This window comes from Rattus norvegicus, chromosome 1 (assembly GCF_036323735.1).
Source record: "Rattus norvegicus strain BN/NHsdMcwi chromosome 1, GRCr8, whole genome shotgun sequence".
Lineage (NCBI taxonomy): Eukaryota > Metazoa > Chordata > Mammalia > Rodentia > Muridae > Rattus > Rattus norvegicus.
Window position 1 is genome coordinate 97,803,735 of NC_086019.1, and position 18,417 is coordinate 97,822,151.

Sequence of the window (18,417 nt, forward strand, 5' to 3'; positions counted from 1 at the left end):
CCTCTGGTTAGTCTGGCTGAGGGTTTATCTATCTTGTTGATTTTCTCAAAGACCCAGCTCCTGGTTTTGTTGATTCTTTGTATAGTTCTTTTTGTTTCTACTTGGTTGATTTCAGCCCTGAGTTTATTTGCTGCCATCTACTCCTCTTGGCTGTATTTGCTTCTTTTTGTTCTAGAGCTTTTAGGTGTGCTGTCAAGCTGGTAGTGTATGCTCTCTCCAGTTTCTTTTTGGAGGCACTCAGAGCTATGAGTTTTCTCTTAGCACTGCTTTCATTGTGTCTCATAAATTTGGATATGTCATGCCTTCATTTTCATTGAATTCTAAAAAGTCTTTAATTTCTGTATTTCTTCCTTTACCAAGCTATCATTGAATAGAGCATTGTTCAGCTTCCATGTGTATGTGGGATTTCTGTTGTTTTTGTTGTTATTGAAGACCAGTCCATGGTGATCTGATAGGATGCATCAGATTATTTCTATCTTCTTGTACCTGTTCAGGCCTGTTTCGTGAGCAATTATATGGTCAATTTTGAAGAAGGTACCATGAGGTGCTAAGAAGAAGGTATATTCTTTTGTTTTAGGCTGAAATGTTCTATAGGTATCTGTAAAATCCATTTGGTTAACAACTTCTGTTAGTTTCACTGTTTCTCTATTTAGTTTCTGTTTCCATGATCTGTTCATTGCTGAGAGTGGGGTGTTGAAGTCTCCCACTATTATTGTGTGAGGTGTAATGTATGCTTTGAACTCTAGTAAAGTTTCTTTTATGAACGTGGATGCCCTTGCATTTGGAGCAGAGATATTCAGAACTGAGAGTTCATCCTGGTATGTTTTTCCTTTGATGAATATGAAGTGTCCTTCCTTATCTTTTTTGAAAATTTTGTTGAAATTTGATTTTATTTGATATTAGAATGGCTACTCCAGCTTGTTTCTTGGGACGATTTTCTTGGAAAAAAATTTCCCAATCTTTTACTCTGAGGACACATCTTTCTTTGTCACTGAGGTGTGTTTCCTGCATGCAGCAAAATGCTGGGTCCTGTTTATGTATCCAGTCTGTTAGTCTATGTCTTTTTATTGGGCAATTGAGTCCATTGATGTTGAAAGATAATAGGGACCAATGATTGTTGTTTCCTATTATTTTTGTTGTTAGAGGTGGAACTATGTTTGTGTGGCTATCTTCTTTCGGGTTAGTTGAAAGATGAATTTCTTGCTTTTTCAAGGGTGTAGTTTCCCTTCTTGTGTTGGAGTTTTCTATCTATTATCCTTTGTATGGCTGCATTTGTGGAAATATATTATGTAAATTTGGTTTCATCATGGAATATCTTGGTTTCTCCATCTATGATAATTTAGAGTTTTGCTGGATATAGTAGTCTGGGTTGGCATTTGTGTTCTTTTGGGTCTGTATGATATCTGCCCAGGATCTTCTAGCTTTCAGTCTTTGTTGAAAAGTCTGGTGCAATTCTGATAGGTCTGCCTTTTTATGCTACTTGACCTTTATCCTCTTCTGCTTTTAATATTCTTTCTTTGTTTTGTGCATTTGGTGTTATTATGTGACATGAGGAATTTCTTTTCTGGTCCAATCTATTTAGAGTTTTATAGGCTTCTTGTATGTTCATGGGCATCTCTTTTTTTTAGGTTAGGGAAGTTTTCTTCTATAGTTTTGCTAAAGATATTTACTGGCTCTTTAAGTTGGGAATCTTCAGTCTCTTCTATACCGATTATTCTTAGGTTTGTTCTTCTCATTTTGTCCTGGCTTTCTCGAATGTTTTGGATTAGGAGCTTTTTGTGTTTTGCATTTTCTTTGACTGTTGTGTCAATGTTTTCTATGGTATCTTTTGTCCCTGAGATTCTCTCTTCTATCTTTTGTACTCTGTTGGTGATGCTTATGTCTATGACTTGTGAGATGTGATTTTAAATCCGAATCTTGCTTTTTGTGTGTTTGGGTATCCAGGACTTGCTGTGGTGGGAGAACTGGGTTCTGATGATGCCAAGTGGCCTTGGTTGCTGTTGCTTAAGTTCTTGTACTTGCCTCTCACCATCTGGTTATCTCTGGTGTTAGCTGGTCTTGCTGTCTCTGACAGTGGCTTGCCCCTCCTGTAAGCCTGTGTGTCAGCACTCCTGGGAGATCAGCTCTCTCTGGGAAGGATCTGGGTACAGAGAGCTGTGGCACAGGGTCGGCTCTGAGAGCAGACAGAAACTGGAAGCTATAAAATATTTTTGAGACAAGGTCATGCTATGCTCAGTCTGTCTTTAACACGAGATCCATTGAATACTGGGAAAGAGTGTGTTACCATGTCCAGTAGTAATTTAAATTTTAAAAGCTTAAATTAGTTCTTTTCAAGTTTTGATTATTTTGTTATCATTTCTAACTTTGATTTATCACAAAATATTTTGAGGAGTTCCCATTTTACCAATTGTTAAAATTTGTCTCATTTCTTTTCTATGTGTATATAGCCATGATTAATCTATATATAAATATGTAATTAGTATACTAATTACACTAATATTAACAATTACTGTATATATGCTAATACTTGGTAAATGCTCGTATGCACACTAATACTTTTTCTAATCATTTAGGAATAAGCAGGGATGATTCCCCTTCTAGCTCCTTATCCATATTTCATTCTGCTAGTTATCTACATATTTTCCTTTAGTAGTTGGTTGCTCTTTTCTCCTGCAGCATGTGGTCCAGGCTCAGGTACTATACTGAGGTGACTGGTCTTTGCAGCCTCCTCAGCCTTTCTTGCCTTTCTATCTTAGAAAGCATAGACTACTTTCTCACATTTGGGGTTATGTCTAGAAAGATATATGTAGATAGATCTGGTTTTGGCTCTGTTGGCAGGAATGATTTGTTTTATTTTTCTTTTTTTTCAGAGTTGGGATCGAACCCAGGGCCTTGCGCTTGCTAGGCAAGCGCTCTACCACTGAGCTAAATCCCCAACCCCGGCAGGAATGATTTGTAAACAAGACTGTGCTTCTCTCATTGCATGCAGTTAGCACTGGGGTTGGTTTTTTCCAACATTGGTTTTCTTTTCTATGATTATTTGGTTACCATCATGTCAACCTATTTCTTTCCTCTCCTTGGTAATCAATAGCTAATTTGTGGGGAGATAGTTTTATGCTATATAAATTCCTTATGCTTCATCAATATTCACTCGTTAGTTTTATTATATGCTGATGATTTTCTAACTCCATCCTTCATTCTGTATTAATTATTATTATAGTTATAGGGTTTTTTCTTTCCATCCCCTTAATTAAAAAGAGCACATTAATCTATAGCCCTATGACATCATGGGTTTTAGTTCATTACTATCTTTACATAAAAATATTTTGACATTTAAATTGGTTAGAGTTTGACAATGGAGATCCTTTCAAGCTAGTTTTTTGTCTCCCTTAAAATGTCTTCCTGACTCTTTCTGGTGTTCTGGCACACAGAAAGGTGTTTCTTTCAGGTTCATTTGATACTTTCTTTGCCCCAGCTTAGAATACTCCTAATAGTCTTCCCCAGAATAAAGCAACCAATCTAACAGCTAGCCAGTGAGAAAGCAGCCAAACAACCAAACGATCAAACAACTATCAATGAGACAACTGACCAACCAACCAACCATCCAATCAATCAAACAAACATAAAACCTAACCAACAACTTATCAACCAACCAACCAACCAACCAACCAACCATCCAATCAATCAAACAAACATAAAACCTAACCAACAACTTATCAACCAACCAACCAACCAACCAACCAACCAACCATCCAATCAATCAAACAAACATAAAACCTAACCAACAACTTATCAACCAACCAACCAATCAACCAACCAGACAACCAACCAACCAACCTATCAAACAACTAACAAATGAACCAAGCAAGCAAGCAACTAGCAAATAAACCAACTAATCAACAAAAACTCAACTAGCCAATCAACCAAACAACTAATCAATGAGTCAACCAACCAGACCAACAACCAACCAACCAACCATACAATCAATCAAACAAACATAAAACCTAACCAACAACTTACCAACCAACCAACCAACCAACCAACCAACCAACCCATCAAACAACTAACCAATGAGCCAAGCAAGCAAGCAAGCAACTAGCAAATAAACCAACTAATCAACAAAAACTCAACTAGCCAATCAACCAAACAACTAATCAATGAGTCAACCAACCAGACAACAAACCAACCAATCAACCAACCAACCAGATAACCAACCAACCAACCAACCAACCAACCAGATAACCAACCAACCAACCAACCAACCAGCCAGCCAGCCAGACAACCAGGCATAAAACAAACTGGATCCTTAGTTGGTATTATTTTAGCAGTTTTCCTTCTTATAATTGGTAGTGAGTTAGAATTGTGAGCCCATCTTCTCTAAGTTCTATAACTAAACATTTGTTTAGTCCAAACACTGACAATGAGAATTGAGCTTCTAGTTGTTGTAGAGATGGGGGAAAGAAACAATTAAAAATGCATCCTGTTGCACTGGAGTAGAGTACAAGAGAACTCTAAATCATGTTTTCCAATGTCTACATCTATGGGTCCGTCTACCCGTCTACCCACTCACCCATCCTTCTACCCACTAGTACACCCACCCACACATCCGTCCACTTCTATATCTACCTATATGTTGCATACTACACATGGAGATATTATTGAAATAAATATGCCTGTGCACTGTGAATACACATTTTCATATTTCTCAGGAGTTTCTGTCGAGAGAACCTAGAAGAGATGACATACCAGTGGGAATGAACACATCTTGTGCTACGATTGTGATTTTTAATTATTCATCACAATTAAATTTTTAAAAAGTTGATTCTTCTTTTGTGCATAGGAAAATTCTCTAAGTGCTAATATAGAGTTTACAGCTGCATTCTGTATGACTCATTGCCCAACAGAACTTTCCCAATGACAGAAATCTTTTGTGTGGCTGGAATGGCATTGACTAGATGCATGAACACAGCCAGTGAGACTAAAACCCAGATTTTCCAGTTTATTTAACTATAATCAATCATATTAACTACTTATGGTTAGTGGCTACTATATCAGAATTTTGGGTAAAGTTTTGGGATATATGTGTATAAATATGATAGTGTTCAAGTTTATTAATGATACTGTCAAGTGTCCAGTATGGATATTGAGTGTATTGTTTTGCGTGTTTTATATTGTAATATGAACATATATTCAAGCTTACTGATACTACTGTTCAAATTCATTTTGTTCAAATATTATATTGGGCCTTTGAGTAGAACATATTTTATATCTTCATATGTATATAATATATACATATATATCATCAAATTTCTCAATAACATTAGATAGATCCTTTAAATTTTGCTCTCTGTACCCGGTACAGCTTGAGCGGGAAGAGACTCACATTGACCATTGTCTGTCTTGTTAAATATTCATTTTCTCCTCTCACATTTATTTTTGTTTGTGTTTGTCTGGCAAGTGTATGCTCATCACTTTTCCCGGCACAGAGGAACACCTTAATATTTATTTGCTGTATGAATAAATGTATGAATGCATTTTCTCAACTTTTTGGAACATTTTGTTGTAGGTGTGCTCAAGATCAAAAATCTGCACTTTGTGTTTGACCCAAACCAAATCATCCCTGGGAGACAGTCGCCTCATTTCCATTTCATGCTCAGTTCCTTAAAAGGTTTTGTTCTGTTTATAAGAAGTTAAACTCTATCGCATCTTGCTGTCTTCCGGGTGAGAATTTGTGCCCTGGAATCTTTTCCACCAGAGACTTCTTCCTCCATGTTCCCCAAGAAAGATTTAATTTTCCTGTTTTTCTTTCCTTTGATAGTGCTGGGGATTAAACCTGGGGCCACCTGCATTGTAGGCAAGTAGTCTAGTGAGCCACATTCCTAACCTCTTCTTCCCCCTTTTAGTGCCCCTCCGTTAGTTTTTAAAATAATATCTTTATTAATTCTTTGGGAATGTCATACAATGTATTTGATTACATCCCCTCCCTTCCCAGTTCCCCCCTGATCCATCCCCACCTCTCTGCCCACCCAACCTCATGTTCTCTTTTTCTTTTAAACCTTTAGGGTCTGACTTCTGTTGGCCACATCCTCTTAGGGGTAGAACCTGCCCAGAATGTAGTCTACCTACCAGGTGTTATACCCTTAAAGAAAACAGTCTCCCTTTCCTAAGAGCTATCATGTGTCAACAAGTCTTCCTCCAGGGGCAGGGCTCCCTGCCCGCTCTCCCCACTCCATGCTTGGAGTTCGTCTGGCTTGAGCTTGTGCGGCATGTGTGTATGATGTCATAATTGCTATGCATTTACATGCGTAACTGCCCTGCTGTGTCCTTGTAGTCCACCTTTGGCTTACTATTCTTTAAAAAAAAAAAAGATTAGCTTACTACTTTAATTGTACACAGTTATGTATACAGTGTGGTAAATATACCCACCCACAACTTCATACACACACAGCATATAACACACACACACACACACACACACACACACACACACTAACTGAATCAGGGCAAGGCTTCCATATCTTTAAGTGTTAGATTATAGTAACATGTAATAATTGTATATATTTATGAGAGACATACACATTGCACACCTTTACTGAAATAGCTACTCCTGGTGATAGTCCATGCAGAGCTAGATCTCGTCAAGGTACTGACCAGAAGTGACTGACAAGTGCTCACCCTTAAATGGGCATCTCCATTATCTCTTTCTCCCAAGGCCTAGGGGGCATCACAGAAGAGCAGGCAGAAGGAACTCAAGAGCTGGAGAAAGGTGACCTGCCTTGAAGTGTTACTGTCCAGTTATGGCCTTGGTGTTGTAGCCATGAACACAGAGCCACCGTGGGTACTTGCACAAGACTGAGCACTCCAAGTACCCATCATGCTAAAGGAGTGTCCATGAGTAATTGTCCCTTAGTATTCCCAGGGGATTGGTACCAAGACCACGTACAGATACAATCTGTAGATGCTAAGTCCTCTAATGGAACAGCACTGTATTGGTATGTAGCACCCGCACTCCCTCCTCACATGTTAGAATCATCTTTTCATTACTTCAGGCACTCAGCACAGCACCCACATGCCACTTCCTTTGTGTGGACTCAGCACAGCACTCACATGCCACTTCCTTTGTGTGGACTCAGCACAGCACCCACATGCCACTTCCTTTGTGTGGACTCAGCACAGCACTCACATGCCACTTCCTTTGTGTGGACTCAGCACAGCACTCACATGCCACTTCCTTTGTGTGGACTCAGCATAGCCCTCCAGGCATAGTAAATTCCAGTATTGCTTTTCGGAACTTTCTGGATTTTTTTTCCTGAGTATTTTCAGGCAATGATTGATTGAATAGATCAATGTGATGGTAGTGAAAGAACACAGGCAACCTGGGCTGGGAAGGGTGCTCCTGGGCTGGTCATTTTGTCTTGACATATGACAGATCTACCTGCAGAATCCATGGTGTGTTGTGGCTAAGTAGCTCCTGTCTGCACTGCTCAGCTTCAGGAGAACAGAAGGGCTCTGGGCTCTGATGCTCATTAGTAATGGGATCTGGTCAAGTCCCAAACTCCAGGCTCTTCTCTCATAGTTTGGATACACATTTGAAATTCACTGCATCGTTGGGACAGTTCAGAGGAGTAACAGCATGTGTCTGGCCACATATTAAAGCATATACCCTGGGAGGTGGGGATAGCAGATATAATTATATTTCACTGTACACACATGCAAATTTCTCAAAAACAAAGACAAAAGAAAATGCACAATCAGCATAAATTTACCATCAGATAAATCAGTTGACAAGTGAAAACACATTTTTTTTAAAAATTAAAAATAAAACCTATAAGTGCTTTAATCTACAGGTGGGGCCTGGGTATGGTCTGCCAAGACCTCCTTTGGTCTTTTGGGAAATTCTTGATAATTTCATCTTTGTTGTGTGCGGTGTCAGGAGGGACTTTGGCATGCCTGTGTGAATGGGACACATGTTCTGGTAGCAGTGGACTCCGGCAGTCCATGGTGACAGTATGGTAGAAAAGCAGCAGGTGGCATCATAAGCCATAGGCCAGGGAATATCATGGGCCTCAAGTATTGGCCAATTTATTTTTCTATCCTCATTTCTGGCCCATTGTGATGGTTTGAAAGATCAGTATGTCACAGAGTCTTGAGCATCTGAATGCTATGCCCAGTTGGTAATCTGTTTGGGAAGGAATAGGAGGTTTGAATAGGTTTGGCCCTTCTATGTGTTTGAATGCTTGGCACACAGGGAGTGGTGCTAGTAGGAGGTGTGGCCTTGTTGGAGTAGGTGTGGCCTTGATGGAGGAAGTGTGTCACTGTGGGGGTGGGCTTTGAGGCCTGTGCACACCCAGTGTGGGCTCTGCCCAGTGTGGAATTCCAGGCTCCTCCTGGGTGCTTGTAAAGATAGTCTCTTGCTGCTGCCTTTGGATCAAGATGTAGAACACTCAGGCTCCTCCAGCACCACGTCTGCCTGTAGGATGCCATGCTTCCCGCCATCGTGACTATGGACTGAACGTAAGAACCTGCAAGCCAGCCACAATCTTTTCTTTTATAAGAGTTACCTTGGTCTTGGTGTCTCTTCACAGTAATAAAACCCTAAGACAGAGTATATCCTGGTCGGTTGGAGGAAGCGTGTCACTGGGGGAGGGCTTTGAGAGCTTAAAGACCAACCCCGTTCTTTTTGCTTCCTGCTTGTGGGTCAAGATGTGAGCTCTCAGTTTCTGGTCCCAGCCACCATGTCTCTGCTCCACCATCAGGGACTCTAACCCTCTGGAACCATAGGCCAAAGACACTCTTCCTTCTACAAGTTGCCTTGGTCATGGCATGTTACCACAGCAACAGAAAAGTATCACACATTTCCTCGTTTGTGGGCACTAATATTAAGTCTTTGCCCTGAGCCTCTGGCTATGAGTGGTTGATGCTCAAGTGAAATGTTCTGCAAGTAAATTATTTACAAAATAAAAATGCATACATGATAACTCATCAGAATCTATATTTAGAATTTCTGAAGCTCTAAAACCAATTATCTATGGCCCCATTTGATGGAGGAGAATGCTGTGTTCCCATGATACCTCGGATAAGCTCTCTATTACCGATGAAGTCTATTTTGGTAATTTATTTATTTTAGAAGATTCCATATACGACTATGTCTTAGGGTTTTACTGCTGTGAACAGACTCCATGACCAAGGCAACTCTTGTAAGGACAACATTGAATTGGGGCTGGCTTACAGGTTCAGAGGTTCAGTCCATTATCATCAAGGTGGGAACATGGCGGCATCCAGGCAGGCATGGTGCAGGAGGAACTGAGAGTTCTACATCTTCATCTGAAGGCTGCTAGCAGAATACTGGCTTCCAGGCAGCAAGGATGAGTGTCTTAAAGCCCATACCCACAATGACACACCTACTCCAACAGGGCCACACCTACTCCAACAGGGCCACACCTACTCCAACAGGGCCACACCTTCTAATAGCACCATTCCCTTGACCAAGCATAGATAAACCATCACAGACTACTATACTTACATTGTTCTCCCTTTCTTCTGCTGTATCTAATTCCTCCAGTGTTTCCATCAGTATGTGAAAAACTGATTCTAAAGAAGAGTTAAATCTTTTTGAAAGAATGACTTCGTGAGAATCAACAGCTTTGGATGTGCTAAAATGTGCTTTGTCGAACAGTGAGTCAGAGACTTGTCTGCTTGTGGCCACAACTTTGGGAACAGTTTCATCGATAGGAAATCATCCCCAACTGACAATAGAATATTAATGAAATTGGCCCTTGCCAAGACTGACTGATATACCTTGTATATATATATAGTGTGTGTATATATGTATGTGTGTGTATCTGTGTATGTACATATATATATATATACATATGTTTATGTGCAAACATATGTATGTATCTATACACACATATAAATATACACACATATATGCATATATGTGTATATATGTATTTATAGACTCAATGGGATATAATATTCAATAGAATATATATGGATATATGTATCCCATTGAGTCTATTTAGTGTTACTCATATGTATGTGATTTCAGGGCTGATCATTCTGTATTGGATAACCAATTAGGGATTGATTCTTCCTCCTTCTCGAAAAACCCTCTTTGATGCAGCAGACAGAGACCATTACAGAAATCCCAAACTAGTCAAAGCACAGGGAACAGCTGACCTTAAGCTGCCCTGCCCCAAGTGACCCATCTACAACACAGCCCATATGTAAGTTTCAGGGTACTTGTTGAACTGTGGGCAGAAAGACTGCAAGCAGCCGAGGACGGGACACCTGTGCAAGATGGTATCTCCTATCTGTGACAGTGAAGCTACACCCATGACATCCCAACAACATGCCACCTAACGAAGACTTGAGAACTGACCGTAGCAGCTGACATGTGTGTGGGAATCTCAGCGCCCCTCCATAGATGAAGCACTACAGGCAATTAATGACTGCTTAGAGACGAAGTCATTTAAACCTTTTTCCCCCTTGCAATTGAAGACACCCAGAGAAAACACATGAGCAGGCAGTTTGAATTATATCCAAGTCATGAAACCACTCTCGTTTCCCTGTGTAACCCCAACAAGTTACAGGAAGTGTCAGAGGAAGCATTAAAGTGCCGTTATGTAAATTTACACTGAAAATAAAACCCAGACTCATGAAAAACTGATTCTAAAGAAGAGTTAAATCTTTTTGAAAGAATGACTTCGTGAGAATCAACAGCTTTGGATGTGCTAAAATGTGCTTTGTCGAACAGTGAGTCAGAGACTTGTCTGCTTGTGGCCACAACTTTGGGAACAGTTTCATCGATAGGAAATCATCCCCAACTGACAATAGAATATTAATGAAATTGGCCCTTGCCAAGACTGACTGATATACCTTTCCAAGGAAGGATTGGGAGACAGAAATTTTAGTGACAAAATGAAGCAGGAGTTTTGGTTTCTTAAAAAACCCAGATATGGTATGTGAATGTGTTTTTCTTTTCATCCCAGGTGTGGGATAAGAGCCACTTCACAGGAGGTGCTTATGATTTGCCTCATGCACTAGCAGGGGTGTGACCTTACCCAGCTGCAGATAGCTCAGTTCTGGGACTCTGGAGACTGTATAAACGGGAGAGGCCTGAGAGGGCCTGGGAAGGGTGCTGTTCCCCCTGCTGCTCCCCTGCTTCCCCCGCTGCTCCTCTGCTCCCTGTGCTACTCCTCTGATACTCCTGCTGCTTTCCTGCTGTTCCCCCTGCTGCTCCCCTCCTCCCCTGCTCTCTCCCTGCTACTCCCCCTGCTGTTTCCCCTGCTGCTTCCCTGCTCTTCCCCTGCTGCTCCCCTGCTCCCCCTGCTGTTCCTCTGCTGCTTCCCCTGCTGTTCCCTTGCTCCCCCTGCTGCTCCCCCTGCTGCTGGTTTGCAAAATATATAACAAACCCCAAAGTATAAAACTAATATAGCTGCGACCTATCTTAGTAACTTTTCTCATTGCTACAACAAAATGCCTGACAAGTCAGTCCTCAAAACACATGTGTGGATGAACCTCTTATATTTAGGACTATGTTTGTATACACAAATGCATATATGTAGGCAATAACAATAAATGGAGAAAAGGAGGCCATGAGTTTGAAGGTGAAGCTTTGGAGGTAAGAAGGGGAAGGGAGAAATGTTGTAATTAAATTACAGTTTTAGAAAAAAAAATTGAAGAAGCAGCTTAAAGGAAGAAGGGTTATTTGGCTCATGGTTGGAGGGTACAGTTCATGACAGAGGGGGAAGGCATCATGGCAGTGCAAATGCCTCCTGAGGAGACAAGACCAGGAGGCCTCTTGTTCACATCTCAGTGGACCAGGAAGTATAGACAGATGGACACTGATGCTGAGCTCGTTCTCTCCTTTTACCTTTGGATTGACCCAGGCTGTGGATGGTGCCTACATTCAGGGTAGACCTTTTTACCTTTAGCTAATCTGAACCGGGCAACACTCACATCTGGAAGCGTGCCTTGATAATGCCCCATCATCATCATCACCACCACCATCATTGCCATCATCATCATCATCACCACTGTCATTTGAGAGTTTCATATATGTAAATATTGTGTTTAAATCAAACCCACCTCCTTCCTTCACCTCCAGCTCCTCCTCCAGTCCCCAGTGCTCCCCACCAGCTTCATGTGTGCTATTTTGTTTTAACTGACTGACCCTTAGTGCTGCCTGTGTGTGCTTTGGTGTGTGGTCAGTCACCCACTGTGTGTGCATTGGTGGGTGATCACCTACTGTGTGTGCACGGGTGTGTGCAGTTGGCCACCCACTGTGTGCACATGAGTGGGTGGTTAGTCACCCAGTGTACCCACTGTGTGTGCATTGGTGTGTGGTCAGTCACCCAGTGTGTGTGCATGTGGTTGTGAGATCATCCACCGTTTGCACATAGCTGTTTGATCATCTACTGGGTGTGCATGGCTGGGAAATCAGTCATCTATTGGAGCCCAAGTGGCTTCTCAGTCTGAAGAAAACTGACTCTTCCTCCCCCAGCAGCCATCAACTGACAGTAGTCCCTCAGATGCAGCTGGGACTTCATCAACCTCTCTCTGTCTTACTAGGACTTTCCTGGCTTGGTACAGGTCCTCTGCATGTAACTATAACTGCTGTGAGATGACGTGGGCAAAGCCACTGTCCCGTCTGGTGAACCCTGCTTCACTACAGCCAGTCACTACTTCTGGCCCTGGTGTGTCTTAATCCAATTAAGTTGACCATCAAAATGAACCAGCACAGAGCCTTGGAATCTCTCACCAGGCATTGCTGTACTTGAAAGATTGGCTACAAGTTTGAAGTCTTGGTGTTCAGTGTGGGAAACACATTTCTGATGCCTTGACCTGTCACTGTGTTACCCATGGGTTACTTTCGTTTGCTACAAAACCCACATTGCTACACGGGTAGAGTTTGTCCACACAAGACTCAATTGTTTCCCAAGGATATGTGTTTGCAATGCTATCCTTTGTTATTAAGGAAACAAAGTAAGGATTTTAGACTTCTGCGTTAGATTTTTGCGCTTATGCACTAGCCTCCAGTCAGTGCCATAGAGGCTTTGACAGACTCATGTTCTCCAGGTTGAGTTCCATGGAAGTACACAGAGAATGTTCTCTGTGCTTCTAAGCTGCAAAGATTGAATACATGTTTGCTGAGTAGAAACCGCCCTATCCCTTCTTTTTGACACATGTGATTATTTTTAGAAAGGGTCTTGCATTTCACTTTGTGTCTCCAGCTGCTCCTGCACTAGGTATCCCAGTGTAGACTTGAACTCAAGGCAATCCTTCTGCCTCACCCTCCTGGGAGGACAGGCATGTAACCTGATGGCAGCTTTAGAACAAGACTTAGCTGGACCTCCAGGTTCCGGTGACAGGATGTTTCTCCCCTGTGATATGCAAATGCCTTATTTTTCTCATTGAAAGAATTTTTAAATTCTCAAATGTTGGGCGCTTTTATTCATTTACTCAGTAAGAGCTTATCGGGAACAGAGAGATGGCTCAGTGTTTAAGAGTGCTTGCTGATCTTCCAGGACCCATGTCAGGATGCTCATAACTGCCTGTAACTCCAGCTGCAGGCGATGGGGCTGGCACCATCTTCTGGCCTCCATGAGCATCCACACACATGTGCACACTCCCTCACACACAGACACTTATGTAAAAACAAATAATAAAAATAATATTTTATAAAAGAATTTATTAGTTTCCTACATTTGACCTGAATAGTTAGTGTTGTTGAGGGCAGAGGTGGAAGGGGGTTGTTCAACATAGTCCATCACAAGCTGGCTTTGGGAGACTTGGAGCACAGTGTTCTGCTACTGTGGATCTTTAGAAGGATGGCAGTGCTGGCTAGTGTTTTGTTAACTTGACACAAACTAGAGTATAAGAAAAGGGAAACTCAACTGAAGAATTGTCTCCTTCAGTGTGGCCTGCAGGAAGAAACTCTGTGGAGAAACTTCTTGATTGGTGATTAATGTGGGAGGGCACAGCCCACTGTGGGCAGCACCATCCCTAGGCAGGTGGTCCTGGGTTGGAAAAGAAAGCAGGCTGAGTAAGCCAGGAAAGCAAGGCAGTAAATAGCAGTCCTCCGTGGTCTCTGTAAGTTCCTGCCTCCCGGTTCCTGCCTTGGCTTCCTGCCCTGATTTCCCTTCATGATAAACTATAAGCTACAGCTTAAACTGGAGCAAGATCTCTGCCTGGCTTCCTTCAGTGATAGACTGTGAACTGGCATTCAGTTAAGCTCTCTCCTCAGCTAAGTTGCCTTTGGTCAGTGTCTTATCACATAACAGAAATTAAACTAGAGCAGGGGTGTGGGGTACTGTGAGGGGATGGCGTTCCAAGATTTGCTATCTAGAATACAAGCAACGGCTATCATTGAAACAAACACAGAAGCATCAATGACTTAGGGGTATAATTTGGGGAGATAGAAGCAGGGTGGAATTTTGTTTTAAACTAAGATTTCAGGCTTCTTACTAGTTCAGTAGTCAATAAAGTCTTCATCAGTGTTTGGGTTTGGATGGGAAATTTCTCCCAAAGGCTGTGGGCAATTAACACGTTGTATAAGTACCCTGGAACTCCCAGGGCCTCCCTGTCCCAGGGTTTCAGCTCCTCTGGCTTTGGAAGAGGAGGCGGAGCACACGACCGCCTATGCTGTCACTCATGCGGGTTTCCACCACATGAGCTGTGGGCAGCTGCAGTCATGAGCCCAGGCTGGGTCATCTGGGGATCCGGGTCTTCCAGGCTGTGTTTCTGTCTCCCTGATGCTTGTACGTCCCACAATCCATCCTCTTCTTAATCTTTTCCTTCACTCCAGATGACAGGAACCTAACTTGGCAGTGAAGTCTTCCATTCCCTAGGCTTGCACCCCTCTCTGGGATGTAAACACACCCCACAACCTCTCTGAAAGCGCTGGGTTCCTTGGAGCGTGGATTAGAAGGAAAGATTCTGTTTCAGGGTATGAGCCGCTTTCTTTTCTCAGGGACCATTTATCAGAGAGTATCATCTGCCAGTTTGGATTATTTTCTCACTTGCCTCTGGACTCGGGATTTAATTCTCTAACTTGACACAGCCTGAAGACTTGCTCTTATGTTACGGGTTGCTCCGTCTCTCTGCTTTGTCACCTCCTCACACTTTGATTTAGCTGTTTGTTGTACTTTGGATCTACGGTGACCAGACCTCCCCTACTTTGATCCCTGGAACCTACAAAGTAGAAGAACCAACTTCCTTAAGCTTCCCTAAGCTGTTTTGACATGTGCTTGCGCGTGGGTGTGCGCGCGCATGCGCACTCCCACCATGGCTTGCAGTCCTGTCACAGGGCTGGATCGACAGACTGTGGGCTGAAACCTCAGCGTCCAAGAGCTATGATCTTTGAACTCAGGATCTACCGCTGTTTGAGCTTTGTTTATTTTCTTTCTTCCTTGGGGATGCCATTTTAAAGGAGCAGAGGCAGATCCAAGTGGGATAGTAGACACCTGTAAGCCTGGCACTTCCGAGGAGGAGGCAAAAGGGTCCTGAGTTTGAAGCCAGCCAGAGGTACATAATGGCACCTTCTCAACCAAATTGACAAGAAGCCTGGGGGTGGCTTAGTGTAAATAAAAATCTATGGGCAAAGACATATATGCCCTGATCCACCGTCTGGGGCAGGTGTGTGTGGACGAAGAGGACCGCCTGGTTGACCCCCCAGCCCATCCGTCACATACCTTTGTTTATTTGTCTTCTTTTCTATATCTCCAGTCGGTAGCTCTGCCTGGAAAGCCAGAGAAATCAGAACCAAGGCTTTTGTGCTAAAATCTGTCTCTTACCTGTTTAAATTACAACACGAAACAATTATGTATGTTTAAAAGCTGTCAAAAGTCTGCTTAAATGGTAGCTTTGTCTCGTGCTAAAAATTACTTTTCATTATGACCTATTTAGACATCATTTGAACCAAATAGCTCAGCCTGCACATGTAAATGTGTTTCTGTTTTAAGCTCTGCAGGTTGGGTCAGCAGATGTCTGCAACCAATGCGATCGCCGGGGTGAAGGTGACATGATTTACTTTAGTCGGGCAATTTCTCCATTAAAGCATGGACGCCTCAGATTCATAAGGGCACTGTTGAGCAGATGAACTGTAACGGAGCCTCACATTTGTCATATCAGGTGATTTGAAAGAAAAGAACAATTATAAAAACGAATGTAATTCTCTGTCGAAGGGGGGAAAAATCCAGCTTTTGCAGTAGGGGGTGGCTGATTTCCCCTAGATTCAAACCAGGTTTCTCAGCAATTCTGCATTCCACCGTTAAAAACCTAAGGAGAGGAGGGTTCCGGTGGCAAAGCAGACAGTTGCAGACATTAGTTATTTGGGGGCCCAGGAAGTGGGTTTCCCCTCCAGCATCAAAGGTTATTTCATTCCCCATAGGGGCATCTCCACTGCCATAAACTGCTCCTGCACCCCCAGCTCCCCATCTCTCCCCTCCCGTTTCTAAGCTACTTTCAATTAGCTGGGATTATTAAACTGGAAACATTCGAAAGTGCTGCCGAAGCTGCTTTCCGGTCTTATGAGCTGAGCTGGAGGCGTCACAGTAAAAACTGATTGATTAGCAAGGAATGTACTTACAGCCACTGATGCCCACTGTCATTCTCTTTGCTTCTCGTGGCTTCTCCTCTCACCCCCACCCACCCCATTAGTCTGCTGGCTTCTCTCTCTCCTGTCTTCTCCAGCCTGGGGGGCTCTGTCTTACGTGCCCGGTCTGGATTTACTTAACATTCAGGTTTTTACTTCCCACCTCATGGCCTTTGGTACCAGTGCCCAGTGGCAAGGCTTGTGGGGTCCCGGGTCGCTCTCCTTTTTCTTGAGGCTTGGTTGGTAGAACATTAATGTCACAGAAGACGGGCTGCGGAGTAGTGATGGGCAGAGATGGGCTTCTGTCTCCTTGCAGGGCTGTAACACCGACAGCGTTAATCTGAGAGTATGACCGCCACCTCCAGTCTCCATTGGTCCTCATTACTATTTCTTTTGTGAGTCTCATTTCTCCAACTAAATTGATTTGATAAAGCCATTTGGTTAACTCTATGTTTTAAAGTACCTTGAACATATGTGTCTCCTCCTGTCTGTCTGTCTGTGTATCTATTCATCCATCCATCACCTTTCCATCCATCCATCCATCTATCCATCCGTCCATTCATCTGTCTGTCCATCCATCCATTCGTCTGTCTGTCCATCCATCCATCCACCCACCTACCCATCATCCATCTTGGTTTGTTTTACTGTCACCTTGACACAACCAAAAGTCACCTGAGAAGATGGCACCTTAATTAAAGGTTTGCTCGGATCCCATTGGCCTGTGGCCATGTCTGTGGGGAATTGTCTTGATGGGTGACTGATGCAGATTATTAACCTACTGTGGGCCATGTCACCCTGGGCAAGGGGTCCTGGGTTGTGTAAGAAAGCGGACTGAGCACAAGTCAGAGGGAGCAAGCGACATTTCGTCTTGGTTTTTGCATTAGTTCCTATCTTGAGTTCCATCAGTGACATACTGTGACCTGAAAGTACAAGCTGAAATAAACTCTCTCCTCACTAAGAGACTTCTGGTCAGAATGTTTTATCACAAACAAACAAACAAACAAACAAACAAACCCAAAAGTCCCCCAAAACAAACAAAAACCAAAACAACAGGAAAAAAAACAGAAACAGATAAACATAAAAATAAAGAAAGCTAGATTTATATAATCTGTCTGTCTATTACTTAGATATTTAATATAATCTAGCTATCCATCCACTCATCCATCCATCCATCCATCTATCCATTACCTATCTAGCCATCATCTATCTATAAATCTTCTTTATCTAGGTATTACACATAAATGTATATGTACTATCATCTATTTATCTATGTATCCTTCTATTTCTATATGTATATATCTATGAATGCATCCACTTACCCTTGAATCTAGGTATCTACATGTTCTACATCCATACATTTAACTAGTCCATGGGTCAAAAATACTTAAAAACTGAATCTATATATTCAACATGTATATAACTTATTTCTTTGTCATTTTTCTAAACAATACCATATAACAACTATATATATATACATATACATATACACATATACATACGCACATATATAAAACTGCAGCTAATTTCACGGAACGATGTGAATACATTATCTGTAAATAACACTATGCCATTTTACACAAAGGCTTTGTTCATCTAAGGATTTTGCTCTCGTGAGATCTTAGGACAAATCTCCCATGGACACTGAAAGGCAACTATATTTAATTCTAACAACAAACATATCAGCGAGGGATAGCGATTATTCCCAGTTTGCAGATAATAAGTCGAGGCTTGTCAGTGGTAGCAGCTAGCTTCAGTGTGGGAGAGAATGTTCGGTTATTCTATTTAATCTTTGACTAGCCTGGTCCCTACGCTGACCG

General features: G+C 42.2%; 1 long non-coding RNA gene across 3 annotated transcripts in view; it reads left to right on the plus strand.

Annotated features, from left to right (window-relative positions):
* The window catches only part of LOC108349563 (uncharacterized), a 38,604-nt gene that overhangs the window by 6,068 nt on the left and 14,119 nt on the right, over positions 1 to 18,417 (plus strand). For 2 of the 3 annotated variants that reach the window (XR_005499002.2, XR_005499003.2), the window contains exon 2: positions 15,969 to 16,137. The exons of the other annotated variant lie outside the window; for it this stretch is intronic. This is a non-coding gene — a long non-coding RNA (uncharacterized LOC108349563). The remainder of the gene's footprint in view (positions 1 to 15,968; positions 16,138 to 18,417) is intronic. 3 annotated transcript variants of the gene reach the window in all.